The following is a 7,056-nucleotide window of genomic DNA, read 5'->3' as shown; positions in this document are numbered from 1 at the left end:
TCCTGCTGCAGAGTCAACAACGTCTAGGGGGCGACTCCACTATATATAGGCTCTAAATATAACTGCAAAGTCCCGGTTGGACGTCATTCCAAAGCAGGGAAGTGATTTGGCAAGCCCTAGTCAGTTTTCCTACGCAATCACTCGGATCCCTCCTGCGCGCTAGATTTGCATGCACGCAGCCACAATTTACACAACGCACGCAAGTAAAACATGGGCTTCAAATAGAGCATATTTACTCCTGAAAACTGCTGTTTTTCATCCATTATTTTAACAAAAGAACATAAGTACAACGTTGAATTTTTGGCAATCGGACAATTTGGCAGCCCAAGCAGCCAATGGCACGCCAGTATGTCTTGAGCCTACACATTGTGGTTGACTTTTTTCCGTATCAAAATCCCAAATCAAAATGTTATAGTTCTGTAGTAACTCTGGTTTATATGCAGATCCATATATTCATCAATCAATACATTTTATATACAGGCTTTTTGATATCAAGTAAGACCTCCAAAAAATACTTAATTCTCAGGAAAAGTACAGCCATCAGGACAACATTAAAATACAGTAGCATAGTACACGTAGGTGTTCATAAAGTACGATACAGGTTTTAGTCCTAAAAAGTCAATGCAACAGTATACACAGTTTGAATATTATCATTGTGTTAAATTCATCCATCCATTCTCTGTTCCACTTATTGCTATTGCTTTAAGGGTCACAAGTGTGTTGGAGCGTATCCCATCTTACTCTGGGTGAGAGGTGGAGTACATGCCGAACTAGTAGCCAGCCAATTGATGGGCACAAAGAGACAAACAACCATCGATACTCGCATTCACACCCATGGACAATTTAGAGTCTTCAATTAGCCTATCATTTGTGGACTGTGGGAGGACACCGGACTACTCAGAGAAAACCCACACAGTCACGGGGAAAACATAAAAACCAAGACAAGGAGGACAGAGCCCGGATTTGAACTCACAACCGCTGAATTGTGAGCGGGATGTGCGAGGTGCGCTTAAATATAGGCATATGGGCTGTACTTCAATAATGACCTAACTAAAATGCATATAAAAATGGTACGTAAAACTGTTAAATGGAAAATAAACAATTCTTAAATATCAAAAATGCAAATGTACTGAACTTACTTAGGCAATTATTTTTTCACATACCATTAGAGAGACTTTGTGTTACCACAATTCTGAGAGTCACCATCTGTAGCCGGTAAAACACGTCTTGAGCCTAAGTTTATAAGAAATACTGTTCTCATCACGTTTTATACAAAACTGTTTAAACATGTTGACTATTTTAACAAAATCCTCCATAGTTAAAGGGAAAGTCTATTCTTTTCAAGAATATTATGTTCTATGCAGACCCAATAGTTCAAACAAAGGCATCCTGATTACCGGTAATACTGCGTTTGTGGCGGCACGGTGGAAACAACCAATCACAGCTCACCTGTTTGCTGAAGCTGAGCTGTGATTGGTCGTTATCTGAGCCCTGAGCATCTGTGATGTCATTTTCACTTGACAAAAGTAACAAAATGGCTACCCCCTGAGATGGCTAAAAACGGGTGGATTTTGCTGAATGCTGTGTTTAGGCTAGCGGGGCTACATAGAACATAATATTGTCACAAACATTTTTGGGTTGGCTTCTTTAAAAAGGGAAATAATCCTACAGTCAGACCTTGAAAGTAAAAACAATAACATCACATCACGACATAAGCAGAGCTGCGCATTATACTACAAATTGAGCATCCGTTATTTGTTATCCGTCTGCAGCGTGGGTACCCTTCTGTTGTCCGTCATCCACCTTTTTTTCAGGGGTTTAAAAGATATATATACTGTAGGCCGGTACGCCTCTAATTTTAAACGGGCCTCCCTCCATCTGCGATTCCGACTAAACTTTCATTATCACCCCACGCCCCACTGGATGATATTTGAACAGAAATAGTGACACACAGCGCTTTGGAAGCCTGTTCACAGCCTGGTCCCTCACTCAAATCTGTCGCCCAAGCAACAACAGCTCACTATTTTCCTCGCCGTGACCTTTGAAGCCTCGCCGCGAAAAATAAACTAATGATGGACTACTGACGAATGGCAGACTAAATAAAGGGGCTACCGTCTATGGTTAGTCCGTCTATTTTAAAATTTTTCCCGTCATTCATCAATCGTCAGCAAAACGGGCATCCGTCTCACATAGGCAGAGCGCCCAGCTCTGAAAATAAAGTGTTAATTTTGTAGATGTGTAAAACCCAGTAAATAAAGCGCAGGTCCACAAAACAAAAAGTAATATTAATCAGAATGCTGTGTATCCACTGGTGGGCCTGCATAGAACATATTCTTGAAAAAATTATGTTTGGGTTGACTTCCACATTAACTATAGAGATTCATTTCAATTTTATAAAGCGTTGAAAAGAAACTCAGTTAACTCGGTTTTATTTACCCCCTGTGACATCTGCTCTTTTTGCAACCAATATTAGAGGAGAGTCACGGTCGCAAAGACAGAATTTTACGTAATTTTACTTTAAAAAGTTGCTTGATGGCTCATTGGAGAATCCAAAATAATGTGCGCACTTTGCAAATACCATATTAGTTGTACGTCTTTGCTGTATCGTTCAACAGTTGAATTTTACAGGAAAATAATCGGATTCAAGGATCAAAGAAAGCTATTACAACAATTTGAATCAAAATATATATTTTTTTCCCACATTAATTCAAGCTTGGCGGCACGGTGGTCGACTGGTTAGCACGTCCGCCTCACAGTTCAGAGGTCGTGGGTTCGATCCCGGCTCCGGCCTCCCTGTGTGGAGTTTGCATGTTCTCCCCGTGCCTGCGTGGGTTTCCTCCGGGTACTCCGGTCTCCTCCCACATTCCAAAAACATGCATGGTATGTTGATTGGACTGTCTAAATTGCCCCTAGGTGTGATTGTGAGTGCGGATGTTTGTCTCTGTGTGCACTGCGATTGGCTGGCAACCAATTCAGGGTGTCCCCCGCCTACTGCCCGAAGACAGCTGGGATAGGCTCCAGCACGCCCGCGACCCTTGTGAGGATAAGCGGTATGGATAATGAATGAATGAATGAATAATTCAAGCTTTGTAGAAAATTGTAAATGAAACATGTGATTTTATATATATATATATATACATATATATATATATAGACACACACACACACACATAATGATGTCAAAATATCAATCCATCCTGTCTGCTTTCATCTTCTGGCGCACTAGAACAGGGGTCAGCTGGAGCCTGTCAAAGGTGACTTTGGAAGAGAGGCGGGATTGACTCCGCTGCTTGCCAGACAGTCACGGGGCGGCATTAAATCATACATATCGCTGGCGTTGGACCACAATTTGGTGAGTTTTCATATTTAAAAAACAACAACAACTAATGGTCAGTCCACACGCATGGGAGTTATTTTTACACATTATTGACCATCGATCTAAAGTGTTTAAAATTGCTTGTTCTCTTTCACGATGCAATACTAATGGATGAACGAATTTGCCATTCTTGGGGTATCCTGAAAATGGACTATTTTGGAGGTACAAGGTTTTGGCTCGACGCCAGCAATATATGAAATATGATATCACGATTAAATTAGTTGTGTTCCGCTAAAATTGCTTTTTTTTAATGAAACATAAAAATATTTGTGAATCAAGCCATTTTCCGGGTCACTGATAGTGTAGTGGTAAACACGCCTCAGTTGTGTGCGGGCAGCGTGGGATCGTACCCGATCATTGACGGTGTCTGTGTGTGCCCTGCGACTGGCTGACGACCAGTTCGGGTGGGCGGCTCCAGGATGGGATAGGCTCCAGCACCTCCCCGCGACCCTGTATAGGGTAAGCGGTTTGGAAGATGACATGATGACAATTTTCATATATATCTGTGGCATTACCTACTAAGACTGTGACGCTAATGTATACATTCAAACTTGAAATCACAGCACGTGAAGTTTTATGCCGAACTACTAAATTGAATTTAAACTCAGGAACTGTATATTTCTGAGTCATTGATGTTTTCCCCTTTGTGCAGCTTGTGAAGTAAGCAAGCATTGTTATGTTTAGCCAGGGACAAAAACGGTATTTAGTGGCTTAGTTTGACAATAGTTTCCAGAAGTTCAGTCTTCTCAATTCAAATAAACAACCCATTCTCAGGGCATTCTTATTTTGACACAACATTCCATAGATATTCAAACTTGCCACTGGGGGGCAGTAAATGTATATTTTATAAGGTTTTCAAAGGCATCCCTTGCCAATTGCCAATGTCCATCTTTATAATTATTGATCATGTATTCATAATGGCTTTAACAGTCTGTATAAGTTTGTTTGAATGATTTATTTAATGGTGTACCTACAGATTTTAATATGTGGTGCTACTGAATTCTGGGTAGCCATCCAACATTGCTCATAGAGTACAAACAACAAGGTATGTTGTAACTCTTCAGTTTCAAATTATTTGTACAATATTGTGTTGTTTATTATGAATCGTATCAATTCTGCATGGCCATCTGGGTAAATACTCTGTTGAGTTGAAGAGAATCCGTTAGGGATAGTCATGACATTTCCACATGCATCGTATAAAAAAAAATGAAGCAGGTCATTTTTGACTGCACTGCCACTTTGTCATACAAGCTAGGCTGTTTTGGTGTAAAAATGTGACAAAAGACATACATCGAGTGTCGCAAAAGCATGTGGGTACTTGTGTGTGCCTTTTCAGGGGAATTACAAATATTTCTTCATTTTATGCTACCTTTAACTCATTCACTGCCTGACATTTTCAGACCCTCTTTTATCCTAACGTTTAATTTTTAAAAAATTAAAATTTGCAAAAATATAAATAAGATCCCAGGATTGAATGGCTGGACTGTGAAAAGACAAATAATTACTGTATGTCATTGGCAGTGAATGAGTTTTTAACCCGTAAAGTGTCTCCTGTGAAGGTGAAAAAGAAAGAAAATATATTTCGCCTTTCAGTACGAATCATCATGTGAATAATATATATTTAAAAAAAAAAAAAAAAAGAAAAAACATGGGCTGGCAACCAGTTCTCCCTCCCTCCCAGTCGTCTGGGATAGGCTCCAGCTCATCCGTGACCCTAGTGAGGACAAGCAATATATAAAATGGGTAGATGGGATCTATACAAGAAAATACCATTTTTGGACGGGCACAGTCAGAGCCCAGTAGCGAGTAACAATCTGGGCTCAGTGGAAGCTTGTGACAATGGCTTTCCATTAAAGAGTGTTATGTCAAGTAAAAGGCAATTCTCTCATGACAGTGAGGCAGCTGTACTGTACAATACAGCAAAAGGTGCTCTGCCAGATTGTTAGTGTGCGGATGTGTACAAACATCCTAAAATACATTTTGTTTTATTAATATTTTTCCCCTCAGCAGTTTTGTGTGCATGCCAGTTGCACAGGTTATAATCCACACATCACGGGTAGAAAAAAAATCCTGCTAGTGTTCCTGATTTTGTGTGTTTACTTTCAAAATCCATCCTTCCTTCCGCTTTGAAAGGTTCTGGGGAAACATTTGCCTGGTTGTTTATCTTTAATGCTCATTATGATTATAGTATCTACCAGAAGACTTCATATTCTCAGTTGAACTATTTAATGGATGCCAGAAAGATCAAGACACAGCTGTGAAGCCTTCTCTGAAAGATTGCGGAAGAAGGTCTAACCTCCTCCCCTATTATTCCTACTCTTATATTCTTGGCCTCACACCCACAAGTGAGCGACTCTGCACACTCATAAAAAGCAACATGGATGTCTGTTTTATCAACTAAATTGTGACATAATTTATTCATGTTTAGTGCTTGAACATGTTTCTATCAGTTTTAACCTGACAGGCAAAATTCTTAAAACTACATGATTGTTTTATGTCAACACAACCCAATGGGTTTAGATAGGGATCCCATAAGCAATGCCACTCCAGAGCAGAAGGTGGCAGTAACGTGCGACAGGATTATGTGTGTCATGTGTCATCTTTCAAACCGCTTATCCTGTACAGGGTCGCGGGGAGGTGCTGGAGCCTATCCCAGCTGACAATAAGGGAAAAGGCAGACTACATCCCGAACTGGTTGCCAGCCAGCCACAGGTTACACACACAGACACCGTCACTGAGCGGGAACCGATCCCACACTGCCCGCACACAACTCAGGCGTGTACCACTACACCATCAGTAACTGCGATGGAATTATTTTTGTGTATTTACATTTAACTTTTGTTTCATTGTATTTTTTAAGTCAGCATTAGTGTTATTTTACCATTTAAGAATGTAGTTGTACCTACTCTGCCTCCCTCATATAGCTAATATATCAAAATAAGATACCTGTACTCTTATTATAGAAATTAATCTGACCTAAGGGAAAAAAGTAATCTTCTACCATAGTAACAACCTGAACAAAACGAAGTTGGAATCAAACATTGAAAATATTTATAAACAACACAAATACTTTATGTCCACTCAACACATTTACGACTAAGTGGTTCAACAAAATTGTATCTCGCTAAATGACAGCATTTTATTTAGGTGGAAATTCTTTCCATAATTTTATTACGTTAACCCAACAAATTATTTTTTGGAGTGTGCCTAGCCCTTGTGACTATGTGTGACTGACTCTATGGCCTTAACTGAAATCAACTAAAAAGTGTGCCAAGGGTGTCATAGAAAAGGGAAGCCGAGTGAAAGCAAGAGAAAGGTCACAGCAAGATAAAGGCCTGGCTCGAGTCACCTATCTAATCATATACAGTACTGTATGCCAAAGAGGCCTAATCTAACAGGCCAACTACTCCAAACGCCAGTTGCCCATCCCTGCCCTAAAGTGTATATTCTTTATAGTTTTACCCTTCAGGAGTTGTCCTTTCATGCCAGTTGTCCGTCACAAAAATATGGTATTGTTTATTGTACACCATCATGCAGAGATGTAGTTATAACCATTTTATGGACAACTATTTATAGTCGTGGCGCAGATCTGGGGGCGCTAAATGTTTTCCTTCTTCCTTGGGAGTAAAGGGGAGTAATGGAAAATAATTGAGAAAGTGAGACAGACACACAGTCACTGG

This window comes from Filicampus tigris, chromosome 4, assembly GCF_054856515.1.
Source record: "Filicampus tigris isolate MCC_2025a chromosome 4, RoL_Ftig_1.0, whole genome shotgun sequence".
Taxonomy (NCBI): Eukaryota; Metazoa; Chordata; class Actinopteri; order Syngnathiformes; family Syngnathidae; genus Filicampus; species Filicampus tigris.
The sequence above is the reverse complement of the archived record's forward strand: the minus strand, read 5'-3'. Positions refer to the sequence as shown.